The following is a 21,799-nucleotide window of genomic DNA, read 5'->3' as shown; positions in this document are numbered from 1 at the left end:
CCCTGAGGTGGATTGAATGGGTTTCTTCCTTTCTACTATTTGTAGAGGGTGGATACTACCCAACCTTTTTCGACTCAGCAGCTGTTCTTCAGAAACCAGGCTCCTAGATTCCACCTGGGGACATAAAAACTAAAAAATATTGAGATTCAGTTGGAAGAATAGAAGCAGGATCAGATGTTTTGTATGTGTGAGTAACCACATTAGAGGATGAGGCTGAAATAGTTGGCGCTGTGTCACTTGAGGTCTAATGTAAAATACAGACAGCTTGGGAACAGAATTACAATTAAGGGGAGAATCTTCATGTATCATTCCAGGGTTGACTTGCACGTGAGAGGATTGTTAATAGGACAATAATTACCTGTTGGGGAACACTTTCATATTATTACAACTAATAACAGACTTGCTGGTGTTTTTTATTATGTGATTTGTGTTTCCGAGGATGCTTAGATTTTTGGTAGTGATGAGGTTATTTCTGATGTACAGTAAAGGTTACCATTATGTTGGGTACGGTGGTTATCATCAATGTTATGGCATGTGATTGAAAATGATCATTAAAAGTAGCTAGAGAGATGTCTAGTACTGTATGTCTTGGTTGAGACATCACCCTCCTGAGTATGGAACAAGGGATACAAGGATATGGATGAGAAGGACAAAAGGCCATGAGGGGTGCAATGGAGCTGTTAATAAGTTAGATGACTATAATAATCAGTGACTTTATAGTTTTGATAAGATGATCCTCTTAGTGTTTTTGTTTGAGTATGGTTAACCATGTCAAAGGTAAGGAGACACCAGTATTTATAATCTCTTGGGTGAGTATTTGAACTTGGTGAGTTAATTTTTCAAACTTAATGTCTGTCAAGAACCTCAATTCATTTTTGAGTGCAGAATTCTTTCTGATGTTCAGTGCGTCTCTCCATGGATATGCCTACCCAGACCATCACTGACCCACCACCAAAATAGTCATGCTGAACGATGTTACAGGCAGCATAACGTTCTCCACGGCTTCTCCAGACCCTGTCATGTGCTCAGGGGGAACCTGCTCTCATCTGTGAAAACCACAGGGCACCAGTGGTGGACCTGCCAATTCTGGTGTTCAATGCCAATCCAGCTCTATGGTGCTGGGCAGTGAGCACAGGGCCCACTAGGTCATTGGGCCCTCAGGCTACCCTCCATGAAGTCTGTTTTTGATTGGTCAGAGACATTCACACCAGTGGCCTGCTGGAGGTCATTTTGTAGGACTCCTGGCAGGGCTCATCCTGTTGCTCCTTGCACAAAGGAGCAGATACCGGTCCTTCTGATTTGGTTAAGGATCTTCTATGGCCCTGTCCATCTCTCTGAAAGTAACTTCCTGTCTCCTGGAATCTCCTCCATGCTCTTGACACAGTGCTGGGAGACACTGCAAACCTGGCAATGATACGTATTGATGTGCCATCCTGGAGGAGTTGGACTGCCTGTGCAACCTCTGTAGGGTCCAGGTATGGCCTCATGCTACCAGTAGTGACAATGACCCCACCCCAATGCAAAACTAGTGAAAAAACAGAAAAGAGTAGGGGAAAAAAAGTCAGTGGCCTCCACCTGTAAAAGCATTCCTGTTTTGGGGGTCGTCTCATTGTTGCCCATCTAGTGCACCTGTTAATTTCATTACCACCAAAGCAGCTGAAACTGATGAACAACCCCCTCTGCTACTTACCTGACCAGATCTATATCCCAGGAGTTTAACTGACTTTTTGCTAGACTCGGATAAAGAGTCTTCCTTTCATTTATTTAAGCAGTGTACATTTGTGATTTTTCCTCTCCCTCACTGTGATTGGCTGTAATAATTTTCAGTATTAAAAACAACCAGTGCTGTTCCCATTGGTTTTGATGAACAGGGGGTGGGGATTGATATCTGTCACTATCAATTTTCTTTTCTTTCCACAATAATTGTGTAAATGATGGAGGTGTTAGTGATCAGTGATGATTCTGGACCGTGTTGGGTGTGTGGTATTGTGGACAGGTGATAGGGGTGTATACAGTCTCAGGATGCAGAAATCCTTGGCTCTGTATATGGGAATATTGATCATGACTGGATATAAATATGATGGGACAGACTGGACTATTACTAGAATTTCCTCTATGGTCAATCATTGATGAAGAATAATATTAATGTGATTTAATTGTTAGCATTAGCATATAAGCACTTATTATATGCTTTACGAAGTTTTTATATAATAGGTTCACTTGCTAGAGTGACTTTGCAGAAATATGTTATTAGAACAAATTGTTCTCCAGATCCTTGGAATGTCTTGTTGTGGAACATAGACGTTTGGCCTACTTTTCCTACAATGAGGTATTTGGGAGTCTCAACATCAGTCAAGCTTTTAAGGTGTTTCTGAGATAACGGAAATGTTGTCTCTTAATTAATGGTGGTCCTTGTGAAATGATGATGTTTTGGACGGTCCTACATGATTACTGTCCAGGATAGGAGCTTAAAGCCTCTCTTTTGATCAAGTGTTCAGATCCTGGGTACATCTGTCATGTCTAAGGATTTTCCCAATCATTAAGCTCTCTACTTTCTAATATAGCACTACCCCTTAGGAGTTGCTGAAGATTTGGGTCCCCCTATAGTCCTGCACAGCCAGGGAACACACATTTTTCACAGGCTTGCATTCCAGAGACAGTAAAAAGTCCTTGAGCTTTTTTTTTTATTAGGGAAATTGAACTTGGGTGGGGTAAGGGTTGCCTAATGGAACTGCAAAATGAGGACAACTTTATGGCAAATATGTACAAGTCTTTACACAGCAAAACTCTTCTTGGAGACCTCTCCTGGTGTACCAACCCAGACCCTGGATAAACCTCTTCTTATCCAGCTCTCTGGAGAAATCCCTGGGCTAGGGGATCCAGTGTCTGCCACTTTAAATTGAATAGTCCCGGATAAAGAGCTAGTCAGGTTTCCCACCAGAGTGCTCTTTTCCCCTTAACTGGTGTAGGATTGTTCCCTCAGTCTTTTTCCTGTGAGATTGTTTAGGTAGGTGGCTGCCTTCTGCTGGGCTGGCTGTACAGGTAGTCTTGTCCAGGTCCCAGCCTGTAGGTCCCTTCCCACTTAGCCCTCTCCCAAACTCCTGCATCTATTCCTCTTTCTCCATCTTCCACTCGAACCCTCCTGCTCCTGAGTAGGCTCAGTCACTCTTAAGGGCTTTCCTGGTCCCAGGCCAGCTCCTACTCACCCCCGTCCACTGCTTCTAGAATCTTCGCCAAGATTCTAGAGCAGGGAAGGCATAAGGAAACTGACCTGGAGAGCCTCTCAGCTTTGACCCTGCTCACTATTTCTCCAGGCTGCTGCTCAGCCTTTATAACTAAAATAAATTGGCCGCTGACTCCCCCTGGCTACCTAGAGGGGTGCTACGCTAATCTTTACTCACTATGTAAACTTTCTTTAAAATAAACTTGCAAAACCTTCACCCTGAGCAGAGGCTGGTGATTTTCCTTATCAATAGATATGAGCTCGGAGTTCGATCAAAGTGTAAGTTAAAACTGAACATTGTGTGAATGTTTGTCTGAACGTTCATGGTGCTTAGTGTGGACAATCCCTGCATCCATCCTTGGGCACTTTCTCAAACATAAGCACTGCTTGTTTTACCATCCAGATGCAGCAGCTCTCAGCCTGTTAGTTTTACAGACGGATGGTGGGGAAAGACTTTTTTTTAACAATTCATTCAAAAAAGTCCTGTAAATACAATTCATGTTTAAAAATAAAATGAATGTGAAGTACAATGGTTTGTAGAAAATGTCTACATTCTGGAAATCATTTGAAAGATCGGTAGTAATTGGGAGGAAAACCTATTTCCATCATTCTTTGCACCCTCTAAGCCATGGACAGAAGGTGATGGCATGGTTGGGACTGTTCATGGTGTGAAGAACCGTCCCTTTTGTGATAACATTTTTGCCCTTTCCATTCCGGTTTCATCCCCTTGTTAAGTGGCCTTCCTGTTCTACTTTTTTTAAAATTGTATATGTTTAGCAGTTGTTCTGTAGACAGGCATTCTGCAGTTTGCTTGGGTAATGGGGACTTGTAGCCTTACCCAGATTTCATGCTGTGCTGATTACTGCTGTATTGTACTTTTAGAGTTTTAGGTGTGGCTGGGGAACCAGGTGCCAGACTGTCTGGTGGGGGTGGAGGGTGCAGGGCTCTGCCAGCATGAACTGTATAAGTTGAGTTGTGTTCAATAAAGCGATGCATTCATTCACTCTACACAAAGTTCCGACTCGTGGTTTGGGATATCGGGGAAGGATTGTCTTTGAGCTTTAATACCTGCCTTGGCAGAGTGCTGGAAGATTTTCCGGGAAAGAGGACCATTGGCTGAGACTAGGCCGTGGACGCCACATTGCTCTACAAGAGGAAGCCCAGGCGGAACGACGGTTCCACCACACATGGTTTGGTTGATATTGATGAGATACTTTCCTTTCTGGGATCAGATCACTAGCACAGGATAGTGCTCTCATTGGGGGAAAAGTGAGTTGTCTATAGGAACTAGTTTCCGTGTTTCTTCTAAATGACAAAACCAGATGAGTTCCTCCATCCAATAGATGTATATGGGGGGTAGTTTTCTTCAAGATTTTATAAATCATCAAGTTGGGCAATGACATAAATGAGTAAATCTGTTTTAAAAAGGGATTTATAGTACATTATGAATAGCTAATAAGAGAAATGCCACCTTTTGAGTGGGAAGGACCAAATCTGGGGACAAAAGTCCATTTGTTGGCTGTATGATGCCATGCGATTGGTGAAAATGAATATTGGTTGAGATCAAGATTTTATAAAACATCTAAGAGAAAATGACATGAGTGTTAATCTGTGAAAGGATGAGCTATAAATCTTCATGAATAGCTAATGTCATGTGATCAGTGAGGGGGAAGGGCCATTCATTGGTTGGTATTGGTCATGTAATGAGTGGGAGGGGTGAATGCCTCCTATATTTGGGTGGAGATGAGAAGTAATCAGCCATTTGTGTTGGGGGGAGGAGGTGGTGGTGTGCTGGGGTGAGGGGGGAATTTTATACCAAACTCCGATGACATTGAAGCTGCTTCTAGGGAAAAGCTTGATTCATAGATTAACCCAGAGATAGAGAGGGACAGAGATGACTTTTATCTCAGTATAGGGAGAGAACCAACTTGTATATCAGTCCAGGGAGTGCAAACGGAGATTTCTATGTCAGAGCTCAGTCCAGGGAAATCATTCATAAACAGGACTTAGTTGTCACTTCTAGAAATAAAAGAAGATGCAGAAAGTCAAGTATTCTGTGTAGGCAGCCTCTGATACCAAAGTTGAATGTATATGGAAGGAGATCCTAAAGGAAATGTTCTGGGATTGTGAATAGAACCACCCAGTGTGTGTATAGAGCTCTATGGGCTGGTGTGTGTATGTGTAGCTCTATGAGCCATGGAGATCTCTTGCTGGGTGAGGTTCTGTCCGGAGTTAAATCCACCTTTTATGGGTTGTGGACTGAGGGATTTCTCTTCCCCCTCTTATATTGTGGATTAAAAGTGTAGCAATGCTTTGAGTATAAAAGTTGCGTTCACATTCGGGACACTTATAGAAGTCACAAGATTGTAATATATTGATAGGAAAAGATATGTATCAGTTTATATTAACTAAAATTGCATGTCCATGTTCTGTGGGAGACCAGATATAGTGAATGTAGGGTCCAGGGTATAGTAACACTTTATATAGTGCCTAGCCCTGGTCTTCTATATCATGGAATTACAGATGAGAAGATAATCTCCTCCAAAGCTCTTGCTCAGTCTGTCTGCAGAATGATGGTCCGTGTACCATTTGGGTAGAATTCCATTGTTACTACACATCGGTCTGACCATCTTCCACACCTAACACAATACTGACTTTATACTCAGAATTCTCACTTTAGAAGTTCAGATTTTGATTTATAAACTTCATGGTTTGGATATTGATAAGAGCCTTTCCTCTCTGGGATCAGATCACCAGCACAGGATACTTCTCATTGGAGAAAAGTTGAGTTGTCTGTAGGAACCAGTTTTCATGTATGTTTTTCTAATAGACAAAACCAGACGAATTCCTCCATCCAATAGATGGATATTGAGGGGGGCAATTTTCTCAAAGCAATATTTTATAAATCATCGATGAGAATGACACAGGGTTAATCTGTGGAGAGAAGGAGCTAAAGATCAGTATAAATAGAGAATGAGGGATGTTATGGGATCAGTGGGACAGGACAGACCTTTTGGACAAAAGTCCATTCATTGGGTTTGAGAAGTCATGTGATTTTGATTGGGTTGCAGCTTGGGGCACCTTCACATTCATTGGCTGGTATTGGTCATGTGATAACTGGGCGGGGTTAAGGACTTCTATATCTGGGTGGAGAGGAGAAGTAGTCAGCCACTTGTGTGTTGGGGGAGGAAGGTGTGCTGTAGTAGGGGGGATTATACAAAAATAGAATGACATTGAAGCTGCTTCTAGGGAAAAGCCCAGAGATGGAGGGTCAGATGACTTTTCTCATTATAGGGAGAGAACCAACATGTATATCAGTCCAGAGAGTGCAAACAGGGAGAACTCTATATCTGAGACAGAGCTCAGTTCAGGGAAATCATTCAGAAATAGGACTTGACTTTCTGGATCTTTTCTTATTTTTAGACACTCAAAAGAGACGAGTGTTCCGTGTAGGGAGCCGCTAATATCAAAGTGGGATTATTTGGAAGGAGGTGCTGAAGGAAATGCTCCCGGATTGTGAATGGAACCACCATCCAGTATGTGTATAGAGCTCCAAGGGCCATGTGGTGTGTGTACAAAGCTCTTCTGGGTGAGGTTCTGACCTCCAAAGGGAAATCCATTTGGGGGGGGGGATAAGTTTTTCTAATTCTAGATTAAACATGTAGATATTCCATCAGTGTAAAGAGTTGTGCTCACATTCTGGTCAATATAAAAATGGGTGAGTCTTAGAAATGGCGACAAAATGGTGTCCATTCTGTGAATTTGGTCATTTCTGGTCTCAGCAGCCTTTTCTAGCAGTAAATTACAAGAGTCTCCCTCATCACTCTCCTCCCCATTCACACTACAAGTGTCAGGGGCTGCCACGGCTTGTGGCTCGGCGCAGGTGCAGTGTATCGGCTTGCGCTGGGGTGTGGGCACTAGGTGCTGGCTGGCCGTGGCGGAGACGGAACTCGCGCATGCGCACTCAGGGCCGTGGGTGCACGCCTAGCACCAATGGCAGTGCAGGGCTCGGTATTTAAATCTGCACTGACACTGATTGCCGTTTGGTCTATCCTGTGTTCCTGCTCCTGAAATCCTTGCTTTTTGATCATTGCTGACCCGGATTGTCCCTGACTGTGCTGTATTCTCCTGCTTTGACCCCTGGCTTGCCTGACCTCTCTTGGATGCCCCCCATTGGATCTGATCTTCTGTTACTGACCCGGCGTGTGACCCGACTATTCTCTGTCCGCTGCCTTGTTCCTCGCTCCCACTGTTACCGACTTGGCCTGTCTGACCACGCTTCTGCTCATCCATCCATCCGCCTCTTCACATCAGGCTCTCATCTTGCAGATACCTCTGGCGGACCCCTCTACCACAGGTGGGTGTACTCAGGGGCCGCGACCTGGTCTGGGGCTGCTCCAAGTCCAAACCCCACCATCAGGGGCCCTGGTGAACAAGCAGACTGGGACTTAGACTCTGTGCTCTGGGGGATCCTATTCTGTGGGTTGCTAGAGGTCCCGCCAGGTGGTTTATTACAACAGGCTTTTCCCACATAATGATGGGTTTGGTCAGCTGGGGGATGGACTTCTTAGCCCCCTGTGTGCTCCTGAATTGCCACACTGTTGTTCACTGATCCTGCCCCGTCTACTTCTCTCAATCACACCACCACATCATCTCAGTATAGTGCGTCCAGCAGCTCCAACAATGTAGAATACACTTGGTGACATCACCCCTTTGGTAACTCCATATAATTTTAATGTACAGGTTTAAAAAATTAAAGATACACTGTGTTTGGTGTCGGATATAATACATTTTGGTGTCAAATTCCTCAGTCACTGATCACCAATGGAGTGAAGTGACATGATACAGACATTGGAAGTTGCCTCCCTGGTCTAGCTCAGGATGTTTCACGGCCATGTTTAACCACTTGAGCCCCAGAGGATTTACCCCCCCTTAATGACCAGGCCTTTTTTTGCTGTTTGGCGCTGCACTAATTCAAATGATAATTGCGCGGTCATGCAATGCTGTACCCAAACAAAATTTACGTCCTTTTTTTTCACACAAATAGAGCTTTCTTTTGGTGGTATTTGATCACCTGTGCGCTTTTTATTTTTTGCGCTATAAACAAAAAAACCACGAAAATTTTGAAAAAAAACAATATTTTCTACTTTCAGCTATAAAAAATATATAGTAAACTCAAAGTTAGTCATAAATTTAAGCCAAAATGTATTCTGCTACATGTTTTTGGTAAAAAAAAATCCCAATAAGTGTATATTGATTTCTTTGTGTGAAAGTTATAGCGTCTACAAACTATGGGATAGATGCTGTAATTTATGCCTTTTTTTGCTATACAGCGCTGCACTAACTCAAATGATAATTGCGCGGTCATGCAATGCTGCACCCAAACTAAATTTACGTCCTTTTTTTCACACAAATAGAGCTTTCTTTCGGTGGTATTTGATCACCTGTGCGCTTTTTATTTTTCATGCTATAAACAAAGGCCAAAAATTTTGAAGAAAAACAATATTTTTTACTTTCAGCTATAAAAAATATATAGTAAACTCAAAGTTGGTTATAAATTTAGGCCAAATGTATTCTGCTCCATGTTTTTGGTAAAAAAAAATCCCAATAAGTGTATATTGATTGCTTTTGTGTGAAAGTTATAGCGTCTACAAACTATGGTATAGATACTGCAATTTATGCCATTTTTCTGCTATACAGCGCAGTGCTAGTTTAACGGACAATTGCACGGTCATGCAATACGGTACATGAAATTTACATCCCCCCCACAAATTGCTTTCTTTTGGTATTTGATCCCCTGTGCGGTTTTTTTATTTTTTGCGCTATAAAAAAAAAGGCTGACAATTTTGAGGGAAAAAAAACAATATTTTTGACTTTTTGCTATAAAACATGTCCAGTAAAAAAAAAATGCAAAAATCAAATTTAGTCATAAATTTCTGCCAAAATGCATTCTGCGACATGTCTTTGCTAAAAATTAAAAAAAAAAATACGTGTAAATTGGTTTACGTGACAGTTATAGCGTTTTACAAATGGTGGGAAAGATACTGGGATTTTTAGGGTTTTTTATGCTAATAATGGCGGCGATCAGGGACTTATGGCAGGACTGCGGCGGACATTCTGACATTGGGGGGTACTGACTTGGGGTCACTGACATCCCCAAAAACACTAATACAGTGATCAGTGCAAAAAGAAAAACACTGACACTGTACTAATGGCACTGGGGAGGAAGGGGTTAATATTTTGCAGGGAAGGGTTCTGTGTGAGGGGAGTGTTTTTTTACTAGGGGGCGGGGTGTGTGCTGCACGGGACACCGCTGATCGAGAGAGAAACTCTTCTGTCTCGATCAGCTCTTCCTCGAGCTGACAAGGAAGTGACAGACAGCACAGCTACTGCAGCTGTGCTCTGTCACTGTTTACCGCCGATCGCCGGGAAACAGCCGCTAAGGACCGGCTGTGACGCGGCGATCGGCGGGACAGATGCGGCGGCGTGCCTCGCGCGCGCCCCCTATCTGTTTACAAAACACGCGTTTTTAAAACGTGGTTTTGCCTGCCAGTGCTGCCCTGCCGCCGTATTTCTACAGTGGCAGGGCGGCAAGTGGTTCTAAAAGCTCAGGGTTTTTTTTTTTTTTTTCCCCCTTCATGCGTTCTATGCATGAAGGTAAGAAACCTGTATGCAGCAGCCCCCCAATTGTTACCTGAGCCCCCTCATATCCAGCAATGTGCATGATGACCTCAGTTGTATGGGGACTCTACCGTGTTTCCCCAAAAATAAGACCGTCATATTTATTTTTCCTCGAATACACACTATGGCTTATTTTTAGGGGATGGCTTATTTTTATTAAGTATGGGGAGCAGCAGCTTTACTGGTGTTTGGGGGGGGGGGGGGGGGGTGAGAGACCCACAGACGGTGCTGGGGGAGAGAGACCCACAGTGCTGAGTAAAACAGCAGGCACAGCTTTACTTCTTCCCCCCTGAAGACACACAATATGGTATCTAAAGCAGAGTGTCCTGCTCCTCAGTTCACTGAGGAGACTTTTTTTACTTTTACTTTCTAACTCTTCCCTGTCTCCCTCTATGAATCAACTTGCAGCACCCACAGAATGACTGGGAGCCGACCTTGTTGATGTGGCTGCCCGTGACCTCTCCGTTCACCTCCGAGATAGCAGCTGTCACAATGGAGGAGATAAGGGCTGCCCGTCCATCACTATGTCTTATATTCAGGGTATGGCTTATATTGCACAAATGCTTAGAATTCCTGCTACGGCTTATATTATGGCTGTCTCTTTTTCGGGGAAACGCGGTACCTCATTGGCTTTCGCCACTGTCAGTCACAGCCAGTGAGCCAATGAAGAGAGAGAGCAGAAGGTGGGGTCCACCCCTGTCTGTGTTATGGTTGCATAGTGCATTGGCTCGGGCGTGAGCATGCAGAGGTGCACCCGGGGCAAGCGGCTTTCTCTGGGGCCTCTGCTCGAGGGAGCTTTGGTGGGGAGCCCGAAAAGAGGATTGAGGCAGCGGTGTGCAAAACTACTGCACAGAGCAGGTATGGCATTTGTTTAAAAAAAAAAAAGGTATCACTTTGAGCGTACCGCACACATTAGGATGTGGGGGATTCAATAGCCCCCTCAGACTGGAGGCAGTGGTATCCTTTGACGCCAACTAGCAATCTGGAAAATTGTTGCAAGATCCCCCCCATTTCTCCAATCTGAAAACGACTAACATCTTTATAATGTACACACTCTGATCTCCCACCTCTGCCACCATATGTGAGGGATGTATGTTCATGGCTGTTGGCTGATTAAACCAAGATCCGTGTTTATTGCAGAAGAGAACTTGTGTTAAGATCAAACCAGCTGTTATTTCTGCCTTCAATACCACTGGCTGCCACTAGAGGGACTCCTCTAAAATCTAGCCTGCTGCGCACACAGGCAGATACAAATCTTGCATACAATCTGGTGCACTGCTACTGAGATTGCTCAGCTTCTCCTGTGAGTCCCTGTGTTACCACTTCTCCCACTGCCCACACACAGGTCCCCGTCTGGCAGATCTCCCACCTTACACACACTGACACCAATCCGAATGCAATGAGCAGCCACACAATGCAATTTTATACAGATTAACAACAAACGTATACCGAGCATACAGACACTGGCAACACAATGCTCCAATCTCTCTAGAAGGATGCACTCTTGGCTTAGTACACAGAAGGCACTTATTCATTTTATGATTTAAGAGGTATGGTCAAAGCTTTTTATTTTTTTTTTCGCTGTACTTCTCTTGTGGGTCAAAGGAGTGTTCTTACTGGTGCTCTCCTGTGACTTGGATTTAGCTGATAGTGAGCCACATTCCTGGTGTGAAGGTGAGATCCTTCATTTGCCACCATGCAAAGTCAATATACATGTGGTCATGACCCTATGCTACTTGACAAGGCAAGGACCCAGTTCTAGCAGTGTACACCAAAGGCCCACACATCAATGCTTGGGGGCAGCAGCAATTGTTCCCCTTGTTTTAGGCTGCACAGTTCAGGAGCTGTGTATGGAATGAACCCGGACATAGATGGTGCTTGAATACCCTGAAACCTTGTCTAAAATCTGTCAATGTCCATCAGCAGAATATTGTCCAGCTTGGATCTCCCAATTTACCTTTCCTTTGCTATGCATGAAGCCCAATTCAGTCACTATTTGCGGAACAGGGTTTTATGATACAATTTGAACCAACCTGTAGAAAAATTACCATGGCCTTATGCCAATGAATCAATGTGGTGCCAATATTTTAAAAAGGTGTCAAAATCTTTACCAAGTAATTATAGACCTGTTAGTGTAACTTCTATAGTTGGGAAGATACTGGAGAGTTTAATAGGACCACATAGATGAGTTCTTGCTGGAAAAAAATATTTTAAGCAACAGACAGCATGGATTCATGAAAGACAGAAGTTGTCAAACAAATCTTTGATTTCTTTTTGAGGAGGTGAGCAAAACCTTTTGACAGAGGGGTTGGCGGTGGTTGTGGTATACTTGGGCAGAAGGGTGGTGGACGTGAGCTATTTGGATAAAGGGGTGGTGGTGGACGTGGTATACTTTGGATTTTGCAAAAGCGTTTGACACCGTTCCCCACACACGGCTAATGTGTAAGGTAAAGTCTACGGGCTGGGAAAATCTGTATGTAAATGGGAAGAAAACTGGCTAGTAGATCCTATTCAAAGAGAAGTGGTTAATGATTCATACTCTGCATGGTCTAGGGTTGTCAGTGGTGTACCCCAAGGTTCAGTGTTTGGACCCTTTTTAATTTTTATAAACTATATAGGGTCAGGGATTATACAATTCCAGTCTTTGCAGATGACACCAAGCTGTGCTGTGTAATAACATCCTGTAAGGATGTCTCTAATTTACAAGCCGACCTCAATGCTCTGTGTAATTGGGCAACTATGTGGCCTATGAGGTTTAATGCTGATAAATGTAAGGTTCTGCACTTGGGGGTTAAGAATATGCATGCATCATACATACTGGGGGAATCAATGGTGAAGGATCTGGGGGTTCTGGTAGATCACAAGCATAATAATGGCAGCAATGCCAAGCTGTGGGTACTAAAGCGAGCAAAATCCTCTCTTGTATTAGAGGTATAGTCGAGAGAGAGAGAGAGAGAAAGATTACCCCGGTACAAATCATTAGTAAGACCTCCTCTGGAATATGCAGTTCAGTTTTGGGCTCCAATTCACAAAAATAACATTGGGGAACTGGAGAAAGTACAGAGAAGGGCAACCAAACTGATACGAGGCATGGAGGAGATCAGCTATGAGGAAAGATTAGAGGAACTGAATTCTCTCTTGAGAAAAGGAGATTAAGGGGGAAATGATCACCATGTATAACACATAAGGGGGGGGGGGGAGATATGATCTCCATGTATAATACATAAGGGGGGGGGATATGATCTCCATGTATAATACATAAGGGGGGGGATATGATCTCCATGTATAATACATAAGGGGGATATGATCACCATGTATAATACATAAGGGGGGGTATGATCTCCATGTATAATACATAAGGGGGGGGATATGATCTCCATGTATAATACATAAGGGGGGGGATATGATCACCAAGTATAATACATAAGGGGGGGTATGATCACCATGTATAATACATAAGGGGGGGTATGATCTCCATGTATAATACATAAGGGGGGGGATATGATCACCATGTATAATACATAAGGGGGGGGATATGATCTCCATGTATAATACATAAGGGGGGGGATATGATCTCCATGTATAATACATAAGGGGGGGATATGATCTCCATGTATAATACATAAGGGGGGGATATGATCTCCATGTATAATCAGTGGTTCATATAGTGAACTCGGTGTAGTTATTCACCCTGGGGTCATCAGAGGACAAGGGGGCGCTCTTTTACATCTGGAGGAAAAGAAATTTAATCTCCAAACACGGAAAGGTTTCTTCAGAGATGTGGAATAGACTCCCTGAAGAGTTGGTTGTGGCCAGCTCCGTGGATAGCTTTAAAAAAGTCCTGGATTCTTTCTTGGATACACAGAATAAAACTGGATACTAACATTATATAGGTAAAGTTTGATCCAGGGAATATCTGATTTTGCTTCTGGGGGGATCAGGAAGGAATTGTTTCCCCTGCAGGTGGAAATTGGATCGTGCTTTGCTGGGGTTTTTTGTTTTTTTTTTTTTTTTTGCCTTCCTCTGGATCAACTGTGGGTGTAGGATTATAACTTTTTTTTTTTTTTTTTTTTTCAGCCACACTATGTAACTACTTTTAATTTAGACACCAATATGGTAAAATGTTACCTGACATAGGAAATCCATCACATCCATTGCACATGGAAACATAAAATTCATCCGCTGAATACAGTAGGAATATCCTTCAAGTAAAACAGAATTGGAAATTAGATGTCTCCGGACCTATCTTAATCCATTTTAATCTTCCAACTGAGCAAGTTACACACCTAAAAACAAGCTTTATTGATATGTTCCACCAACAGTGTATGGGTTGAACACGCATTAACCTCCTTGGCGGTATGATTGTCAGGAATTTTGTACCAAAAGCGGTACCATTTTTTTTTGCATGGAAATTTGGTGTTATGTATTGTAGGCCTGCAATTCTTAGTAATTTTAAACCTGAGCAAAGAAGACTCTAGTAGACAACCCAGATGTGATAAAGTATGAAACACAAAATCATGAATTATAATCTCATAAATATAATTTTATTCAATGTAATAAAAAATGAAATTTGTCAAAGAAAATTCAGTAAACATCCTGAGTGATAAATTTTGAAACATGGCACTGCGCACAGTCCGACGTCACAGTCAGGGCAATGGAATCTGGTTTCTTTGCAAACTTTCTTTCCATTGCCATCTCTCCTTGAGCAGCACACCACACACATCCTGGTAGGTGCTGCCTTTTTTTGTGATTGGCGGGATGTAGTCCATGAAATGGCGACCAGTCAGGCGTTCTGGATGGACAACGTCAACCGCACGACGTCCAGATCTGTTCATGGCTACTGATGGCGTTTTGGTAGTTGATTAAAAAATCTGCTCAGCCACCTTCCAGATAAACTCAGAATGAATAAGAGGCTTGTCACTCTTTGCACTGTGAAGGATGTAAGAGTTCCAAAGGCATTGTTCAAGAAGATGCCTGAATATCTTCTTATAATAATTTTTTTGTTTGCGCATAGCCGGATAAAATGTCATTGCCTGATCGGCTCTGTCCACACCTCCCATAGTGTTTATTATAGTCTATCACGAGTTGCGGCTTCAGCACATCTTTCCCACCTCTTGTGTGGACCATGCCAGTGGACAAATTTTTATGCAGTGCTCATGAGACGCACGTCCTTGTCTCGCCATCACATTGCCATCATCTTACTTTTTTTGCCAGGCAACCATTTCTCCGGTTTTGAGTTTTTCTTGGCAAACGTAGATGGTATGCCACGTCGATTAGGCTTGACTGTACCATAAGCATCGGTCTTGTTGTTGTTTATCAATACCTCATACAGTTCCGGAGACGTGTAAAAGTTGTCCGTGGTCACACAATATCCCTGGTTCAGCAACGGCTCCAGCAGTGTAAGGACAGATGATGTGGCCATCCCATAGTCGCTGTACCTGGGGTTGAACTGTGCGCCTTTACCGGTGTAAATGAATTCCAGATGTACCCGGTGGATGACTCGCAGAGCATGTAGAATTTGATGCCAAACCGCGCTCTTTTGGACGCTATGTACTGGATCCAGCTTAGGCGACCCTTGTAGGCCATCAAGCTTTCATCCACACTGACGTCCCTATCTGGCACGTAGGTCCGCTGGAAATTTGAACACAATTTGGTACACCTCCCAGATTTTTTTAAGTTTGGGCTCAGGATGCGTGGCCTCATCAAATTCCTCATTGTTGGTGAAGTGTAAATACTTCATGATGAGGGAAAACCGATATTCGGACATAACGGTGCCAAAAAAATGGAGTGGCCAGTAATTTATTGGTGGTCCAGTACCATTTCTGCTCTTTCATGCTCTTGGTAGCGGTTGGTCTCCGTGACCATTTTTTTTTTTTTTTCTTTTTCAATTGCCTCCTCAGTGAGGAATAATTGCAGGTAGGCCAGAGGATTGTCACGCTCAACATCTACCTTCATCCCAGGTGATCCAATAAATGGGAATCTTGGGGGTGCTACATGGTCCGTATCGCAGGCAATAGGGCACCAAGTGCGCACATTGCCTAGGTCAGGAGCAGGATCATCGCCGCTGTCACTTGCCAGATCGGTGTCAGTTCCAGACCACAAATCTCCCCATGACTCACTTTCGCTCAGTTCTGCGGGCACCTCCACGTCGCTGTAACTCAGTTGGTCTAAAGCCTGCTTTGGACATAATTGTGCGCTTTTTTTGATGCCATGTTTTTTTTTTATGGACACAAATGCCAGTAAAATGTCAGGCAAAGGGCACTGTATGAATGACCAAAGGTCAGATCTGAGGTGATATATTGTAATCCTCTCAGATTACAATGTATCATCTTTTTATATGTATGTGTCACTTTTAATTTTTGAAATTCCCTCCCAGTTCCGCTCTCGTGCGCCGCGGCTACTCGCAGAGAGGGGAACCAGTAAGTCAGATGCCGGTCAGCGTTCTCGCCGGCGATCACAGTGGGGGACATCGCTGAATCTCGGGGAGAATGTAGGTGAAGTTCGCTGTATGCTCTGCAGTTTACCCCGAGCGTGACTTGGGGTTACCGCTCCTGGACATGAAAATTAACCCCGAGTCACGCTCGGGAACACCGCCAAGGAGGTTAAAGCTCACACAAGCTTTAAACAAAACAAGGACAGAGATCATAACTTGGCCTAAAGATAATTCAGTTTTTGGTAAAAACTCACATTTTCTCTGTTATGGATTGAAGGTTTCCAGCTGGTGCCACCTCTGTGATAGACAGTCCCCGCTGGAATGAAAGGTGATTTCCTGGGTTGTGTGGATGACGACTGAGACACATTCCATATCCTGTTGAAAAATAAGTGATCGAGCGCTGGGATTAAAACGTGATAGCTGCTGGCATAAAAAGGTACCTCCAAGAACCAATAAAATCAGTAACTAAAAATTAAAAAATGCAGCGCTAATGACATAAGACATAACACTTTAGAATCATAATCAAACACACTGAATATTAGTAAAAATCAGAATGAATTCAAAATGTGTGCATAAAGTCCAAACAGTGCGTAATAAAATACACCAGTAACTTCCGTGATAGGATGGGTAATAAAACCCCAATAAAACCAAAAAGTGCTAGGTCTCTGAGCTGAGATTAAGGTGATGTGTGCACAGTCATAATATAGGCTTGTGGCTTTCATGGTGGTGAAAAAAAGACAAACATTGCACTAACCGGAAAGCGCAAAGTAATGCGCATGGAGCATTTAAGACCTGCTCCTGGCGCTCAGGGTGTATAGTACTGGAAAGAAGTGGTGTCATCAGTGTAGTAACCACTAGGTGTCATCCGTCTGAGTAAAGCATCCAGGCTCCAGTGATGTCAGTCACAACCACCAGGGGGGGTTTTTTCATTCACAGCTCCCAGCCACGGCAAAGCACCTTCAACACTCAGGGTCCCAAAGGAATAAAGAGCCCGCAGAGAAGGCCTCCAATAGTGAAATAACGTCTTTATTCAGGGGTAACATCAATAATGTAAAAACAACTTACATTGGTAGTTAAGCCGCTATTCAACAGCTGGCCTTGTGGTACATGTACAATAGTATGGGGCACTTCCCTGACGCGTATCGTGTCCATACACTTCATCAGAGGGAATGTGCCCATTGCAAACTCTGAATTTATAGTACTCGCGCATGCACAGTTTAGCGCGACCGCGTCATACGCGGTTCACATGCGCAGTAAGCATTAGCGGTGGCCATTTTCAAAAGGCTCACATAGGAGCGCATATGGGCCTATTGCGCATGCGCAGTGCGTGCTGGCGGCAGCCGTTTACTGTAGATCAGTAAGCACAAACAGATCAGGTTTAACTGAGGAGGGGTGGTGAATGGAACGAATAACTGAGCTTGAAAATCAAAGATATATTTCTGTATCTAAGGGAGATAATTTGCATTAATCCTAGGCAAAGATTAAAAGCATATATAGTCTTATTAATCTTAATGAGAACCTGTGTATATAAAAGAAGGGTCTATATTAATTTAAAAAGCGCCATTTTGCCCATTGACTATACTAAAAGATTGCTAAACCTTTCTTGTCCCAGTGGTAATCTTTCTCCATGCCTCAGGAGGATTATCCACCTGAAAATTGTTTCCAGTCAACAAAACTTGTATTCTCTTCATCAGGTATGGCGTTGTCAGGGCTCCAGGTATGACCAGAGATGTGTGGACTGACACAGGGAAACGCAGGCTTCAGGTATAGTATAAAACAATACAATTTTTATTAAAGACTAAATACATAAACGCAGTGCAAACAAACCAAACCTCCAACAGATAATGTACAACACAACGCAGTTGGGCAGGCCGGGTCGGTAACAAACGGGCAGACAAGGTACAAGCAGCAGGCAGGAGAGTGGTCAGGAATATCCGAGGTCGGTACGGGCAGAGTTCCTGCAGAGTCAGTCAGAATCAAAGCAGGCAGGATCAGGATACAGGGGCCAAGGGAAACAGTACACCAAGGCACTGACTGCAGGCCTGGCCACTCCTTAAATACACCTCCTACAATCAGCCTCAGGTGATGGCTTGATTGCAGGGGTGAGCTTCTGGCTGCTGAGAGCACCCGCTTGCCAGCCCTGGTACTGCATCCCACACGGCAGGTGAGTCCCACCACCAGTGGTGAGTCCATTCCTGAGAGGCGTCCTGCCACGGAAACTCACCTGTAGATGACTGCATGAAATGAAAGTAATCTTGAAATACTGAACTCCCAAAGGAAAGATGACTCATATTTATCCATGACCTTCAATGCTATTCTTTTGACCTGTGAAAAAAATGAATATAACTAAGATCAAGAATTTTGAAATGTTCAACTAGTAGTTTTCTGTATAAACACACAAATGAGAAGCGGTGCCCAGATAACTGATGCAATAAGATAAATCATAAACTTAAATACAATAAATAGTTATGATGTAAAATCATTTAATGCAGATGCTCTTTTCTCAATCAATAAGTGATACATGCTCTGTGCTCTGCCTGAGCGCCCCCTAACTCACCAACTAGAATGGACTTTTATGGTGAAGTAAGTCATTCACGCTTTAGCAGAGTTACGTCACCATAAGATTCCATTATAGTTGGTGAGTTAGGGGGCACTCAGGCGGAATCGAGATTAAGTTTGAGACCGTAGCTTCAGGGGCAAATCACAGAGAGGGTTAATCATCATCCATGTCCCCCTCTTGGCAGATATAGTCCATAGCATGAGTGATGCTTTTTAGTGGGTATCTGGATTTATAGGGATTCACCCAAGTGTACAGTTCTAAAGAATTCATACAGTAGGTTGTGCCAGTTGAAGCACCGGTTTTTGAAGTGCTCGGCTGCTGCACAGTAACATGAGCGTTCATTAATTTCAGTTTGGTGAGAATCTCTTCTGCCAACTCATCAGATACTGTCACCGCAGAAACAATCTTCACTGGTTTTCTTGATCAAGGCTTTGGCCTCCTGTAGGGCCTTTAACCTGGTCAGTACATCCCAGGCCACAATAGCATTGTTGGTAGGCAGGAACTTCCTCTGGGTGGCAGGTAACTGGTAGTCAAAAGATTGATTTTTATCCCAAAGTGTCCTTAGGGAAGGAAGAGAGCACACTCTTCTGCATGCTTGCTTGAGCTATGGGAAGATGGATTCCAGGAAGTAAATGCTACATAAATCTACTGCCCTTACTCAAGATGGCCACAGCCAGAAATGTTGGGGTTGTTTTTTCAAAGTGATTTATTTTGTTATAGGTACCTAATAATATAGAGCTGTCAATTTACTCAGTGCTTTACATATATTTCACATCAGTCCCTGCCCTCAAGGATCATATAGTCTAAGGTCCCTAACTCCCATTCATACATACACATACTAGGGACAATTTAAACAGGAGACAACCTACCAGTCTTTGGAGTGTGGGAGTAAACCAGAGTACTCTGAGGAAACCCACACAGGGAGGGCATACAAACTACAGGCAGGTAGTGTTGTGGTTGGGATTCAAACTAACTTAGATTTGGCTGTGTAAATGAAGGCTGGGGTTTGTATTGAAGATTTGTGATGGTAAAGGTAAATTAACAGTAATAGAATAGAGATTGGGTTTGAAGCAGAAGCTTTAGAGAGGGCAAATCATCACCCATGTCCCCCTCTACTGGAAGATTTGATGTTGCCAGCTGTCAGTGCAGATTTTAGCAGATATCCATAGCATGGGTGATGCTCTCTAGTGGGTATCTGGATTACCAGAGGTTCACCAGAGTGTACAACTATCTCATGGAGTATTCGTACAGTAGGTTGTGCCAGTTGAAGCACTGGTTCTTGAAGTGCTCGGTAGCTACGCAGTAAAATGAGTGATTTTTATTTTCAGTCTGATCAGTGAGAATTTCTTCTACCAACTCATCAGATTCTGTCACCATAGAAACCATTTTCACTGATTTCTTGATCAAGGCTTTGGCCTCCTGTAGTGCTTTTTTAGTTAGTACATCCCGGGCCTCAATAGCATTGTTGGTAGCCAGGAACTTAATCTTTAGGATGATCATGGGCTCCTCTGGGCTGTGTCACATCCATATTGTGTACAGGGTCATGCAAGGGGCCACTGATTTTTACCACCACCCTAGAACTGGCTCACCTTCATCTTGGAAATAGTCCCAGTTCCCATACTGCATCACATGACTGGCATTGGGATGTTGCTTGACCAGTAAAAACTGTAGTGTGTCATTTGGACTGGCCATCCATCCAGATGATGCTGTATAGATCACCGAGGTATGTCTCTTGCTTCACGCCATAATATGAATAAGAGGACTTATTTAGGGTTGGCAGCTATGGTGGCATCAACGTCAATGTTGGGTAGATGATTCATCATGGAGCATTATTCACAGGCCTCCATGTATAGAACCATCTTTTCATAGGTCTTATTGTCATACACGTATTCAATGGTCTTGTCCAGTTCTGCAACAGGGAGGTCATCACTTGAAAAGGCAGGCAGACCTAGAGCTCCACGATCAGTGAAGTAGATAAAGATAGGGTGGTTGGGTCCACTCTTAATCACCTTCCCAGATCCTTTTCCCTTCACCACCTCTGCATCACCTCTCAGAACCGCCAGAAAGTTTCAGGAGTGAAGAAATCTTGTGTAGATCTTTAGCACTCTTGTTTACATGTCTCCACTGTTCGACCGGTTTATAATTCCTTTTTAGTTGGATTATCTCCATTATCTGTGATATTATTGTACATCACCATGATCTGCTCATCAGGGATACCTTTCTTCTTGACGATTTGATAAACATAGCACGTCAGCCTGATGTCTGTAGTTGTACCAGCCATTGGAGCTGGCCACCAGGACCACCTAGTGCTTTCCCCCCCATCTTCCGGGTCATCCATGGGCATGGATGTGGTCAGGACAGTGAGGCTCAATATTAGTGTCACTGGAAGCATCTTGGATCAAGAAAGAGGACCCCGATCCCCTTTAGCAGTCTCCATTCAGGGTGTTGTCACAATCCTGTGGTCTCATCAATATTTTTTTCAACAAAAAAAAAAATGGAGACCTGAATGGATGAGGGAGTGCTTAGATGCTGTGAAGATCCACTTTAAGCAGGTCATAGATGAGGTGAAAACTGTTGATAGATCATTTTGTGTTTTTTGTATCATTAGTGTCCACTATGGCATGCAATTTTTTTTGGACTGCAGCTTAAAGTGCCTGATCTAATGCATGTTGTGTGTGGTGGGTTTTTTTTTTTTTTAATTTTGAATCCTTGATGGGAGAATCGTACGAGAAAACAAACACTGTATGAGCTAATAAAAGTATGACCCAGAATGAAAATTGTTCACTGTCAAGACACGGGCAATAAAGGCAATTAACCCTCATCCAATACTATGGGTTCATATCTGCCCCGATTTTTCAGTTCCAGAGGAGGAAGTAAAAAAGTCAGCCAAATAACAATCATT

At 43.3% G+C, this 21,799-nt stretch overlaps 1 pseudogene; it reads right to left on the bottom strand.

Annotated features, from left to right (window-relative positions):
• Positions 1-20,037: 20,037 nt before the first annotated feature.
• On the bottom strand, positions 20,038-21,289 carry LOC149443944 (legumain pseudogene; annotated as a pseudogene).
• Between the last annotated feature and the right edge of the window lie 510 nt (positions 21,290-21,799).

This window comes from Staurois parvus, unplaced genomic scaffold (genome assembly GCF_062004578.1).
Source record: "Staurois parvus isolate SC_StPar_1 unplaced genomic scaffold, SC_StPar_1.0 ptg000822l, whole genome shotgun sequence".
Classification (NCBI taxonomy): Eukaryota; Metazoa; Chordata; class Amphibia; order Anura; family Ranidae; genus Staurois; species Staurois parvus.
This window is presented reverse-complemented; position numbering and strand designations above follow the sequence as displayed.